The 14945-nt window shown below is 44.4% G+C and overlaps 1 long non-coding RNA gene across 2 annotated transcripts; it reads left to right on the top strand.

Moving 5' to 3' along the window:
- Positions 1 to 13059: 13059 nt before the first annotated feature.
- On the top strand, positions 13060 to 14273 carry LOC127004151 (uncharacterized). 2 transcript variants are annotated; one of them, XR_007757661.1, is made up of 4 exons: positions 13060 to 13208; positions 13247 to 13284; positions 13733 to 13808; positions 13976 to 14273. It is a non-coding gene; the product is annotated as an uncharacterized LOC127004151 (long non-coding RNA). The 2 variants fall into 2 exon arrangements; XR_007757660.1 differs by having other exon boundaries at positions 13247 to 13360.
- The last annotated feature ends 672 nt before the right edge of the window (positions 14274 to 14945 follow it).

The raw sequence follows: 14945 nt of genomic DNA, 5'->3' as shown, positions 1-14945 counted from the left end.
CTGTTTGAAGGGGTGGAGGAGGGGTAGGAGGTGGAGGAGAAGGTGAAGGTGAAGGAGGAGGAGGAGGGGAGGAGGAGAAGTAGAGGGGAAGAAGGAGAAGGAGATGGAGAAGGAGGAGGGGGAGGAGGAGTAGGAGAAGGAGGAGGAGAAGGAGGAGGGGGAGGAGGAGGAGGAGTGGGAGGAGGAGAAGGAGAAGGAGGGGGAGGAGGAAAAGGAGAAGGAGGAGGAGAAGGAAATACAGTGAAAAGTCTAGAGTACTTAGAAACCTCTCTATTAAGCATTAACATTACTTTGATGAAAAAAAATAATACATATACCTTGGAGCACAAAATTCTACTCCTTGCTACTTATATTTGCGTCTCCTTATTTTTCTAATCAGCATAGAGTATTGAGAGGAGGAAGTTTAATCATATTCAACAACAACAGCAATAACAACAACAGTAACAGCAACAACAGACAAACACACTATAAACAAGAACAAAACTTTCCTGACCTCTAGTATTTTGCGAACCTTTTCTTGTTTTGCGGAATTTTTCTCTTTTTTTTTCCTTGGTCGTCTTCTCCGGTGTAAAATCATCGTCTGTGTGTATATACCTGTGGATGGGTCAGCAGCATCCCTTTAAATACCTTATAGAATATTTCGTAATAATACACTCCCCCCCGTCCCCCTGCACGCACCTCCACCCACCACTAATGACGGCGCCGAGGGAACGGAATTATGGGTCACGTGATTCTTGCTAATCGATTACTGATATAACCTAATTTTATGCTCTCCTGTTGCACACGTTTACCAGATTGACACACAGGGAGGTCATCATATTCAGTCTGTTGTTGTTGTTGTTGTTGTTGTTTTTTTGTGTTGGGATGATGTGAAAACTTATGTAGCGGATTTTTTAATTTTTTTCTTCTTTTCCCCTTTTTTTCATCATAGTTGGAATTCAAGTGTAAAAATCAAATGGGGGAAAAAAGTGACGAAAAAGATGAAAAACAACAAAAGTCGGTCCGCAAAATGTTGATGTTTAGATATTTTTTTGTGTGTGTTTGTTTATTGTCTGTTTGTTTAGTGTAGTTTTGCTGTTGTTGTTGTTGGTGGTGGTGGTCGTGTTGGTGTTGTTGGTGGTAGTGGTGAAGGTGGAGGATAAACGGCGCTTCGGAAGGGATAGAATTGAGGTGGTGGTGAAGGTGGTGGTGGTGGTGGTGGATAAGGTGGAGGATCAACGGCGCTTCGGAAGGGGTAGAATTGAGGTGGTGGTGAAAGTGGTGGTGGTGGTGGTTAAGGTGGAGGATGAACGGCGCTTCGGAAGGGATTGAATTGAGGTGGTGGTGAAGGTGGTGGTGGTGGTGGTGGTGGTGGTGGTGAAGGATGAATGGCGCATCGGAAGGGATTGAATTGAGGTGGTGGTGGAGGTGGTGGTGGTGAAGGTGGTGGTGGTGGTGGTGGTGAAGGTGGTGGTGGTGGTGGTTAAGGAAGTGGATAAACGGCGCTTCGGAAGGGATAGAATTGAGGTGGTGGTGAAAGTGGTGGTGGTGGTGGTGGTTAAGGTGGGGGTGGTGGTGAAGGATGAACGGCGCATCGGAAGGGATAGAGTGTGACGACCTCTTGGCAATATTTTCCCCTTCCTGTTTACCTGCCGATTCGAGGAGACTTGTCAAGACCTTCAGCAATCCTCACTTCTTCGCCTTCACCATCCTCACTGTGCACCTTCATCTATATCTGTCTCTCACCCTTTAACGCCACTATCAGTACCATCAGCATCATCACCATCATCACCAGTACTATCAAGCTTATCACAATCAGGAGCAGTAAGTAGCGTTTTTTTTTAACATTTTTCTTTACGCCCTAGAACTGTCTCCTTAGCTGTAAAAAAAAAATCATGACTTTTTTTTTATTATATATTACCCCATGCACTACAACCCCTGCCATCATCATTCTCAACAACTCCTGTAAATATCACCTCCATCAACACCTCTGCCGTCACAACTAACACTATGACCACCACAGCCACATCAATATCATCAGGAGTATCAACAACTGCAGTAAATTAACAATAACAATAACAACTAACAAAACAACAACAGCCAGTACAATTAAACATCATTATCACTAAAAATATCACCAGAATCACCACGAACATCATTAGCCTCAACACCACCACTACCATCGACACCGCTAAGCTCACCTTGATGTAGTAAAACACATCTTCACACTTCGACAAGCATCAAGACCGACTTCCTACTTTACGCACTTAAACTTCACCTCAAGAAAACTCTTATCATATCTCAGTCTCAGTATCACCACCGCCACCGTCGCCGTCACCACCACCATCACCAACAACACCACCACTAACACCATATCCAACCATATCATCATGCTTCCAAACACCAAAACAACATACATTCCGGCATCTCAACTTCTTCCCTCAAAATCCACCACCACCACTATCACCACCACTACCAACAACGTTAATAATAATGATGACAACGATTACAACAACAACCACAACAGCAACCCAGCAACAGCATCCATGAGTCCCCGAGCACCGTACAGGCTTGGCAAGAGGCAACATGGAGAGGAGTAATCAGTGAGCGCCGACACACCTATTGTCCGCCGTCCACCTGGTGCCGGCGAGGCGGGTGAGTCATTAAAGGGCCGGGCGCAGAAAGGATGTCACCCGCCCAGGTAACGTGACCCAGTGTAGCGAGTGTCAATGTGTGTGTGGGGGGGAAGGGGAGGGAGATGTGTGTGTGTGTGTTTAACTTCTACACACACACACGCACCCCCCCCCCCCCCACACACACACACGAACACACACACTGGAATACAACAGTTTATCCCACTAAGCTTAGAATATCCAGCACGCACGCATTCTCGCACACACACACACACACACACACACACACACACACACACACACGGGCTGAGTCATGAAGGGCGTGCAAAATAAAGCGCCACCACCGTAGTTCCGCCGCCGCCGCCGCCACGTCTGACCACCTGTTTAAAGGGGACCATCCCGCCGCCCCTCTCTGCATCCCCCCTCTCCCCCCTACCCCCTCGAAGGACGTGTGTTTAGCTTGCTGGATTGTGCGTCACGCCTCTGAAACCCTCGTATAAATGTGTTTGTGTGTGTATGTGTGTGTTTATGTTTGGGTGTGTTTGGGTGCTTGTGGGTATGTACGTGCGTTGATGATGTGTAGGCATTTGTATGTGTGTGTGTGTGTGTGTGTGTGTGTGTGTGTGTGTGTGTGTGTGTATAATTTGAATGGTTTTACTTAATACATCTTTTACACCACTTTGGTAATATGTTTTTTGTATGTACGGATAAACGTTTGTATGTATGATTGTGTACGTATCAATGCATTAATGTGTTTATGTATGTATATTCGTATGCATGCATGTATGTGCGTGTATATGGATGTAGTAATATGTATGTATGAACGCGCGTATATTAAACAAAACAGTAAGTAATTTCGTGTTTCCCATGCAGGTATTAGCCGGGCATACACGTGTTTAGGAAAAAAATAAATATAGATAGCCATTATTATTATTTTACGACTGGGGGCGCCACTCAGGTATTTAATTACAGGTAATATTAAATAATTCCCCGAGTGGGCAGGTAACCTAAGGGTTGGAATGGGGAACGGGAGGGTAGGAGAGGTAACGAGCATTGGGGAGGAAGGGAGGGTGGGAGAGAATTGTCCGGGAGCAAATTTTCACCGTACAAACCCATATAGAGGTGTGTATAACATGATTTTCCCTTCCAAACGTGGGTGTTGAGCCGGGGTGAAGCGGGGAGGGGAGAGAATAAGGTGGGGAAAGGTGGGGGGAAGAGTAAGGACGGGCGGAGTGTAGTGCTGAAACAGTGAACCATGGCAAGCTTTAACCGTAGAGTGTATGTGTGTTGGGGGCAGGGAGGGAGTGATGCAGGAAGTAAGGAAAGAAGGAAGGGAAGGAAGAGGAAGGTAAATTTACGAGGGAGGAGAGGAAGGAGGATAGCAAGGAGGGAGAAAGGGAGTGCAGAAAAGAGAAAGGAAAACGAGGTGGAAAATAGGATGAAGGAAAAGAAAGAAGGAAAGGAGAGATGGATGGAGACAAAAAAAATAAAGGTGACGAGAAAGGTAGAGAGAGAAGGAGCAATGTTAGGAGAGAGGGACGAAGTGAGGGAAAGAAGAGATGGATGGAGGTGAAAACGAGAAGATAATGAGAAAGGTAAAGAAAGAGGGAAACAGGTAAGGGGAGAGGAACAGAGGAAGGGAGAGAAGGTGGGAGGGAGGGAGGGAAAGAAGGGGGGATCCACAGCCCAGTGAGTCATCCCTTCAAAGGCTCCCCCCTCTCCTTCCCTTCCCCTCTCCCTCCATCCTCATTGTTACCTCTGACCTTTCCTTCCTCTCTCTTTCCCTGCTTTCCTTCCTCCTCCCTCCCTCCCTCCCTTGTTTCCACCTCCATTCCCTGCTTTTTCCTCCTCCTCCTCCTCCTCCTCCTCCTCCTCCTCCTCCTCCTCCTCCTCCTCCTCCTCCTCCTCCTGTACTTGTTCTGGTCTCTCTCTCTTTATGTTTTTCTCGTCTTCGCGTTCCCTACTGAGGACGTTTTCCGAAATGTGAAGAGTTTTGTTTTGTTTGATTTTCTTCCTGTCTTCTAGTTGTTCCTTTGTCTGTGTTGTTTGTCCTTGCGTGTGTGTGTCTGTTTGTTTGTCATCCATGAATGTTTGTGTTAGTGTTGCCATTTTGCGTTTTTGCTTTGTGTGTGTCTGTGAATTGCGTTTCTGTCTATCTCTATAAGTCTACTCGTACCTGTATATATATCTACCTATGTATCTATCTGTCTGTCTATCTGTACCTCTTGAGCGGTTGTCTGTTACTGTGCTTGTCTTTATCTCTTTCATCTACTCCCACCTATCTATCTGTCTTTATCTATCTCTATCTGTCTGTCTATCTGTCTATCTATTGATCCACATTCTATCCCTTAATGTTTTTTGTGCCTCTGAATCTGTCTGTCTTTATATCTGTCTGTATACTCGTACCTATCCATCTATATCCATCTATCTATTTATCTATCTATCTCTTTCTAACCCCAATCCTCACACCCTCCCCAGACACATTCCTTCACGTTTCTGCCACGGAAATATTCGAGATAACTTTTCCTCACCAACACGAGCGTCCCTGCCTAACATTTTCCCTCGAGGGCGACGAAATATACATAGAGAGGACTTGCTACTGGGTTCCTCGTCTCCCTCAGCGTGTAGAGTTGGTCTTATACGGATGTGTGATAAGGAATAGGTAAAATATGTCAGGAGGAAAGGACTGGCATAGGTAAGATAAGTGAGGAGAAAGGAGAGGAATAGGTAGAACAAGTGAAAAGGGACCGGAATAGGTCAAATAAGTGAAGAGAAAGGAAAGGAATAGGTCTAATAAGCAAAAAGAAAGGACAGATTGGTAGAATGACTGAGGAAAAAGGAATAGTAATAGTAAAATAGGTAGAATAAGATGAGGAAAAAGAACAGGAATAGGTAGGAATAGATTAGGACAAAGAACTCTGTATCCTGTATGTGATTTTAGTGAGTCCTTTATATTATTTGAGTTGATTAAGAAAGCGAAGAAGTAGTAAACAGTCATACAGGTAGACGAAGAACATTATATCGCGTTTGTTTTGTTTCTCGTACCTAAGTCCTTTCTGTATGATTTATGTTGAGTAGTGAAGTGAAAATAAAAGTAAACAGTTGGGAAACCGCTTAATTATCTATGAAAAAAAACACATATATTACATCACACTTTCGTTTGTAGTTAATGAAGATATCAATAATTTAGAGGGGGAAAAGTTAATTGGTTGATGAGTTAATTACGGCTTATTCCTCCTCGCTTGTTTTTCTTTTTAATTTAATCGCGTGGTTTTTTTTATGTTGTTTCTCGTTTTTTTTTTTTCTATCCGTTCCTTGCCTGAATCGTGCAAGGAAGAAAGTAAATTAGGAAAAAATATATATTAAAATCGATCCACTTGATTTCCACTTATCTTCGTAGTTATTTCTTTTTCTTTGTCTTTTCTTCTTTTTCTTTTATTTTCATGTTTTGCACTTATCTTCGTAGTTATTTACTCTGCTTTTTTTCTTTTTTCTTTTTCTTTTCTTCTCTGTCTTTTTCTTTTCTTTTTCTAGTTTTGCATTTATCTTCGTAGTTATATATTCTGCTATTTTTTGTTTTTGTTTTCTTTTCTTATCTCTTCTTCTTCTTTCTCCGTGCATATAAATCGTGTGTGGAAAGAAAATTAATTAAGGATAAGGATAAAGAGAATAGATAAACCGACTTAAAAACTTGCCTTCCGCTAATCTCCTCAACTATTCAAGCGCTTATCTTCCCCGCCGTCCCTGAATCGTAAGCCACAAAAATAAAGAAATAATATACATAAAATAATACCTGCTCATCTCTTTTCTTCTCTTGCTTATCTTCCTTATCTTCTCTTCCTCCGTCTCTGAATCGTAACCCAGAAAAATAAAGAAATAATATACAGAAAATAATACCTGCTCACCGCTTATCTTCTCTTGCTTATCTTCCTTATCTTCTCTTCCTCCGTCTCTGAATCGTAACCCAGAAAAATAAAGAAATAATATACATAAAATAACACCTGCTCACCTCTTATCTTCTCTTGCTTATCTTCCTTGTCTTCTCTTCCTCCGTCTCTGAATCGTAACCCAGAAAAATAAAGAAATAATATACATAAAATAATACCTGCTTAGCGCTTATCTTTCGCCATTACTTACTCCTCTTATCTCCCCTTCCTCCGCCGTGCCCGAATCGTGAGGAACAAAAGAATAAACACAACCACTAAGAAATTGCATCCCATTTACTTAGCCACTCGCCCACCTGCCACCCATCTCACCTGTATCTCATTAACTTAAGTGGGGGACGCGCTACCTGGTCCGCCACCCCCGCCGTCACCACCACCACCACCACCACTACCGCCGCCGCTGTCACCCCCTCCTCCTCCGCCGCCGTGGCCGTCTTCACCGTCCTCTTGGGCAACGTCCCCTCCGCTGAGACGCCTCCTCTTAATGGACTAGTGTTGTTGCACCCCGCGGCTACTTCGGTGAACGCAACACTCGGCAACACGTCAGTTCTTAAAGGGGAAACACAACACTTCACACGGATGTTTATTACTTCAGCGTAGCACGAGACGACGCGATATTTGTAGGGGGAAAGCAACACCTCAGCTTTTTTTTTAGAACGTAACAAGAGACAAGGCTGTTCATTAGGAGGTGAAAACAAAACTACACAGCTCATTAATCCACCGTGACACAACACAACACTTTATTCTTTAGCAGGTTCAAGCAACACAACACGGCTCCTTAGTTACCAGCAATACAAGACAACACTATTTTATTCTTCAGGAACTGGAAACAAAACTTCGCAGCTCTACATTTACTCGCAACACAAGGCAACACTTTATTCTATATCAGGTTCAAGCAACATCACACAGCTCCTTAGTTACCAGCAACACAAGACAACACTACTTTATTCTTTAGGAACTGGAAACAAAACTTCGCAGCTCTACATTTACTCGCAACACAAGGCAACACTTTATTCTATATCAGGTTCAAGCAACATCACACAGCTCCTTAGTTACCAGCAACACAAGACAACACTACTTCATTCTTTAGGAACTGGACACAAAACTTCGCAGCTCTACATATCCTCGCAACTCAAGGCAACACTATTCTCTATTAGGGGATAACAATACTTCACACCTCCTACGTTACCCGCAATACAAAACCTCATCACTCCGTACGTCTGAAAGCAGTACTCCACAGGTCCCTTTGTGGTGGCAAGAGACGGCAACACATCCACATTGAGAGAGTGAAAGCAACACAACACAAATCTTTTTAAGAGAACGGAGTAACGAAACACTTCACTCTTTATAGGCAACACAACCAGCACTCCACCACCCCTTTAAGAGCACCCAACACACGGCAACATTTCTTTTGTAACACTCGGTAGCCTTTCGTTCTTTAAAAAGCGTCAGCAACACATGTTCAGATAGACGGTGCACGCTCAGCCACAATTAATTATCCAGACGGTTAATGCAACACTCACTGATTCTTAATTTAGCGAGAGCAACTCAACAAGACTTCAAGATGCGAATGTGATGCTGCTCAACTTGTTTTCTTTCTTTCTTTCTTTTCGATGAGAGCAAAACGATGACGGAAGGTTATTTATATGAGGAGGTGAATGCAACACTATTATTCGGGTCATACAACGAAAATAACAGTGCACTACGAGGCTGCTTTTAAAGAGTGAATGAAACGCGAAAAAAGCATACAAACAAATCGGGTCTTTATTATCTATCTATCTATCTATCTATTTATCAGTCTGCCTCATTCTCTCGCACTCCGCTCACACACACACGCGCTTCCATCCTCATAACTCTCGGGCCGGACTACTCTGTTATTTTTCCTCGCTTCCCGTTTTTTCCCACACATTCCGTCACGCACAGTTGGGTCCGCGCTCACACCTTTACTGCTAAATAGGTCACAGCGCTTCGTTCAAGGTCACGCGTTTTCACCTCACACCCTCCACTCCTCCCTTCACATCCCGCTAGCTCCCCTCATAACCCCTCCTTTCTCCTCCTCTGACATCCTCCCCTCTCCCCTCACACCCTCCTCTCCTCCCCTTCACACCCCGCTACCTCCCCTCATCACCCCTCCTTTCTCCTCCTGTGACACCATCCCCTCTCCCCTCACACCCTCCTCTCCTCCCCTTACACTTCGCTAGCTCCCCTCCTAACGCCTCATACCTCCCCGCTCCCCTTCACTCCCCTCCCCTCTCCCCTTCTCCGCCTGCAATCCCCACTCCAACAAATTAAAATGCATGTAAAATAAAACCTGTTCCATTCCCCATCTCGTCTATTTTCACAACATCGCCACATTGCCTCCTTTCCTTCCCCTCTTCCCCCTCCTCCTCCCCCTCCCTTTTCTCCCCCTCCCTTCCCCCCCCATAGATTTCCGTCCCCCTATTCATATGGCTTCCCCCTTTATTCTACCCATTTCAACTTTTTTCGATTATTTTCGTTTACTCTTATTTTTCTCGTTTGTTTTTCACGTTTTTGACGCAATTTCCTCTTCTTTTTTTTTCTCACTCCTCTACTTCTTCCTCCTCTCGCCTCTTTAAACCTCCTCCCCATACACACTGCCATTCCCATACGTCTTCCCCTTCCATGTCGTGCACCCCTTCCTTCCCCCTCTTATTTCTCCTCCCATTCCTCATTCGCCCATTTCACTCATATCCTCAAACCTTCCTTCCCCAAACCATTTCCCAGGCATATCCTCCATTCCCTGACTGACTAATTAACTGATCTACTTATTACCTAACTAACTGACTGAATAACTGACTGACTGACTGAAGGGAAGAAGGAAAGAAGGATTTATTGAGTAGTTGACTGACTGACTGACTGACTGACTGACTAAAAATCCACCATGCAATCAGACACACTCGGCTGTACTAATGATGATGACTGTGTGTGTGTGTGTGTGTGTGTGTGTGTGTGTGTGTGTGTGTGTTAATATGTATGTCTTGCGCCCAGTTCCATGATTATGCAACACTTCCCCCCCGAGTCCTGTTGTGTGTTGCTGTGCTGATGATCTGCTTATTGCAACACAACACACTGCCACCCTCTTGTCCTCCTCCTCCTCCTCCTCCTCCTCCTCCTCCTTCTCCTCCTCCTCCTGCGCTCTCGTCCTTCATCTCCCTTTCTATCTCCACTTTGTCTTCCTCTTCCTCCTATTCTTTTTTCCTCCTTCATGTCTTCCTCCTTATTCTCCTCTTCCTCCTCCTCCCCCTTCTCTCTTCTTCTTCCTTCTTCAATCCCTTCGCCTCTTCTTTTCCATCGTCTTCCATCTCCTCTTCGTCCTCGTCCTTATATTTCTCATCCTCTTTTTCCTCCTCTTCTTCTTCCTTCTTCATTCCCTTCGCCTCTTCTTTTCCATCCTCTTCCATCTCCTCCTCTTCGTCCTCGTCCTTATATTTCTCATCCTCTTTTTCCTCCTCTTCCTCTTCCTCCTTCACCTCCTCCTCCTCTTCCTCCTCCTAATTCTCCTCCACCTTATAATTCTCCTTCCTCTTCTCTGCATCATAGGATATCCGCGACAATCTCCATCCTCACTCACGGGCCCCGGGAGCTGCGTGTGTATGCTCGGTCCGGGGCGCTGAAAAGTGTCGATGATGCTCGCTCCGGGGCCCTCGAGGTGACGCTCAATCAGGGGCCTTCCTCCTCCAACCGGGCCTAGATAAGGAGGAAGATTTTCGCGCACTTTCAGTCAAGCGAGATATCTGGGGCGAAGCACACCTACGCGAGGGGGGAGGGGGGGAGGGGGAGCAGGGGGGGAGTGTGATATGATGAACTTCGATACCTGACCTTTTTTTTTTTTCTTCCTCTTACCTGAAAGCGGGAAAATTTTATTATAGGAGGATTTTTCTTTCTTATTTTGTGATTTTGTTGATTTTTTGGGGGTCAGTTGTAGGATTATTGTTTTTTTAGGTGTTATTTATTTTTTGGGTCATTATCCTCGTTATTATCATTATTTTCATCATTTTTTTTGTAACTTTTATTCACTGTATTTATTATTGTCATCACTGTGGTTGTTTGCGTTGCTCTTTTGTTTGTTTGTGTGTATTTTTATTTTTATTGTTCTTCTAGTTCATTCTCTTGTTATTCATGTTCTCGTTATTGTTTTTTTTCTTTTTTCCGTGACCTAAGATGGAGCAAAACCCAAAAATCGCCGCCTTTGATGTCCTCTTATCGCTCCAGAGAACAGCAGCTTCCAACCTCTCTCTCTCTCTCTCTCTCTCTCTCTCTCTCTCTCTCTCTCTCTCTCTCTCTCTCTCTCTCTCTCTCTCTCTCTCTCTCTCTTTAGTCTTCCATCTCTTCACCCATCATCAACTTCTCTTCCATTTTCTTTCCCTCCACCACCTCCACTTCCACCCTTCTCGTTTTTCCTTTCACTCTCCTTCCTTCCACTTCACATTATCACTTTTTCATCTTCCACCTTTTCCTCTATTCCTTTACATCTTCACCAAATATCCCGTTCACACCATTCCCGTACTGGTTGATCAATAAGCCCCCATTAAGACCTACCGGTGCATTAGGTAAAACATAAAAAAGTCTACGTCTATGTACACCCCAGTTTCATTACCCATCCCACCTCTGTTACCCCATTCCCTGTCTCCACCTTCCCGTCCATTTTGATCCCATCTTATTGGTTCTGACCCTATCCCCGTTTCCTCGACCATTTCCCGCCCGTTTCCATCCCTTTTCACTAATTTCTTCGCTTTCTCACCCCTCTTTAAATCTTTCCATTCTTCACACCCCTTCCTTGACACCCTTTCCTTCCTTTTTCTTTAAATATTTCCCTCTCTTTCTCACAATTTTCTTTCCCCTCCTCAGCTTTCTTTCTCCTTTAGTATTTCCATCACTTTAATTCACTTTTTTTATCTGCCCTTCCATCACTTTCTCTCCATAATTTCCCTTGCCAGTGCTTCCCCCATCTGAGAATCCACATCTTGTAACTGGTTCCGCGTTTTTGCTTGAATATCCACAAGATTAGAGAAGCGTTTTTCTGCCGGATATGTTGCTGGCATCCGCACTAGATAAGTCTTGGCCATTCGTGCTAGTTTTTGGTAGTCTGGAGTTCCTAAAAGTAAGCACCAGAAATCTTCGTAGTAGGAGAATAATTCATGAAGAGATGACATGTGCAAAAATCAGTGGACAGCTCTAGCAAAGTGGTTGTAAATGATTCCAGATTGGCTGATCAGGTATTAGCTGAGACAAAGGGGTTCACAATCCACATACATTCTTTGAGTGCTCTTGACTCTTGATCAAGGAAAAGGATTATTAACTTTTTTCCCAGACTGTCCAGATGAAAAATAATAAAATCCTTAATATTTTCTACCAGTGAAGGAGATGGCACCTCCCATTTGCACTCTTTCAAAAATAAATCAAGGGAGAAGAAATTACCGAAGTCCTTTGTGTCAACTTTTCTTTGCCACAATCCAATCTTCAACTTGAAAGCCGCAATCTTGCCAATCACATAAAAGAATATACACACCATTGCATTGCCTTGAAGGGATTGGTTTAATTAATTCAGTTTCCCAAAAATAGAAGCCATGTATGATATTCCGGCAACCCAGTTCTCACCCTGGAGCTTGGCAAATCCCCCATACTTTTCCACACACTTTGGGGGCAGTATCGGCCTCTTTAGGGGGAATGGCTCTTCATACTTTACAGTTAATACTGAGTGTGATATACAGTTGTAATGTAATGCACAAATAAATAACACCTTAATCGTAGTTTAAATTGATATCTTGTATTACATTTATAATACTGTCTCCCTAAAACATCTTTTCGTACTGTGCACTCTTATGCGCACCGGCCATATCATGCCCCCCTCCAGTACCCCATTACTTCCATGAACCCTTTGACAAACATCATCACTGCTCTAAATACTTGGGCAGCTGAAAAAGAAAGTAGTCTCAGACTGCCGTGGGGGTGGTGCATTGGGGACCCTGCTCGTCCTTGTGTGTGTGTGTGTGTGTGTGTGTTGGGTTCGGTGCCACCATCCCTGACATCAGCAGGACATGTTCACGCGTTCAGACTCGCAAAATAATCTTCTTTAAATAAATCAAAGTACAGGATGATCGGCATCATCCTGCGCTCGGTCTCGTCCACCCCCGGGAACAAGCACGGCGGGATGCCGGAGCGGATCCGCGGCGGCCCGGCAGGAACGGGCGCCGCCCTCTGCTACGCGTGCAGGGGCTTGTTCAGGATGGGAGGAGCAGGACGAAGCCGCCAGCTTCCGGCCACTGGAGGAGGACGCCTCCCGTGGTGGCGATGAACGCTATGGCCGAAGCACACTGGAAGCGGGGGCACACGAGGAAGAGATGGCCCCCCGAGGGTGGACTCTTCCATTCATGGGAATGTTTCCCTCCAGGGAGAGGTTTCCCTACATTGAAATGAGAGGTGTCCTTCAGAGAAGAAAGGAGGCCTTCCTCCAAGAGGACAAAATAAGATGAGAGGGAGGCCTCCATTAAAGAATGATATAACTAGAGGAGAGGAAGGCCTTCCTTCACTAGGGAATAAAAAGAAGAGAGGGAGGTCTCCCTCCAGAAGGAAGGAACCCAATGAAGAAAGGGAGACTCTCTCCAAAAACGAACATAAAGAGGAGAGGGAGGTCTCCCTCAAAAAAGGAAATATAAAGAGGAGAGGGAGGTCTCCCTCAAAAAAGGAAATATTAAGAGGAGAGGGAGGTCTCCCTCAAAAAAGGAAATATTAAGAGGAGAGGGAGATCTCCCTCAAAAAAGGAAATATTAAGAGGAGAGGGAGGTCTCCCTCAAAAAAGGAAATGTAAAGAGGAGAGTTAGGTCTCCTTCAAAAAAGGAAATATTAAGAGGAGAGGGAGGTCTCCCTCAAAAAAGGAAATATAAAGAGGAGAGGGAGATCTCCCTCAAAAAAGGAAATATTAAGAGGAGAGGGAGGTCTCCCTCAAAAAAGGAAATATAAAGAGGAGAGAGAGATCTCCCTCAAAAAAGGAAATGTAAAGAGGAGAGGGAGGTCTCCCTCAAAAAAGGAAATAAGAGGAGAGGAGATCTCCTCAAAGGAAATATTAAGAGGAGAGGGAGGTCTCCCTCAAAAAAGGAAATATAAAGAGGAGAGAGAGATCTCCCTCAAAAAAGGAAATGTAAAGAGGAGAGGGAGATCTCCCTCAAAAAAGGAAATATTAAGAGGAGAGAGAGATCTCCCTCAAAAAAGGAAATATTAAGAGGAGAGGGAGGTCTCCCTCCAAAAGGAAATGTAAAGAGAGGAGATCTCCTCAAAAGGAAATATTAAGAGGAGAGGGAGGTCTCCCTCAAAAAAGGAAATATTAAGAGGAGAGAGAGGTCTCTCTCAAAAAAAATAAGAGAGAGGAGATCTCCTCAAAAGGAATATAAGAGGAGAGAGATCTCCCTCAAAAAAGGAAATATTAAGAGGAGAGGGAGATCTCCCTCAAAAAAGGAAATATTAAGAGGAGAGGGAGATCTCCCTCAAAAAAGGAAATATTAAGAGGAGAGGGAGATCTCCCTCAAAAAAGGAAATATTAAGAGGAGAGAGAGATCTCCCTCAAAAAAGGAAATATAAAGAGGAGAGGGAGGTCTCCCTCAAAAAAGGAAATATAAAGAGGAGAGGGAGGTCTCCCTCAAAAAAGGAAATATAAAGAGGAGAGGGAGGTCTCCCTCAAAAAAGGAAATATAAAGAGGAGAGGGAGGTCTCCCTCAAAAAAGGAAATATTAAGAGGAGAGGGAGGTCTCCCTCAAAAAAGGAAATATAAAGAGGAGAGGGAGGTCTCCCTCAAAAAAGGAAATGTAAAGAGGAGAGGGAGGTCTCCCTCAAAAAAGGAAATGTAAAGATGAGAGGGAGGTCTCCCTCAAAAAAGGAAATGTAAAGATGAGAGGGAGGTCTCCCTCAAAAAAGGAAATATAAAGATGAGAGGGAGATCTCCCTCAAAAAAGGAAATGTAAAGATGAGAGGGAGGTCTCCCTCAAAAAAGGAAATATTAAGAGGAGAGAGAGATCTTCCACCAAGCAGTAAACATTTCTTAACTACTACTAATAAATAATATATAACAATTTTTATGAAATTAGAGGATGAAAACGTTTTAATATATCCTTGATTTTCCTGCCCCTTCCCTGCTCCTTTCCTTCACTTTGCCTCCCATTCCTCGCTCCTCTTCCTTTCTCTTTAAATCTTTCCTCCCTTCACACCTCGCTTCCCCCCACCCACCCTTTCCGTCGCCACTCCCCATCCGCCGCCGCCGTCACCTCTGACCCGTAAACTTCCTTGGCCCGTCAGCGCCGCGAGAAGCCAAAACAAATTACTCAACTCAACCGTAAGACAGCTGCCGCCGCCTCCCTCACCACCACCACCAACACCA

This window comes from Eriocheir sinensis, chromosome 27, assembly GCF_024679095.1.
Source record: "Eriocheir sinensis breed Jianghai 21 chromosome 27, ASM2467909v1, whole genome shotgun sequence".
NCBI classification, from domain to species: domain Eukaryota; kingdom Metazoa; phylum Arthropoda; class Malacostraca; order Decapoda; family Varunidae; genus Eriocheir; species Eriocheir sinensis.
This window is presented reverse-complemented; position numbering and strand designations above follow the sequence as displayed.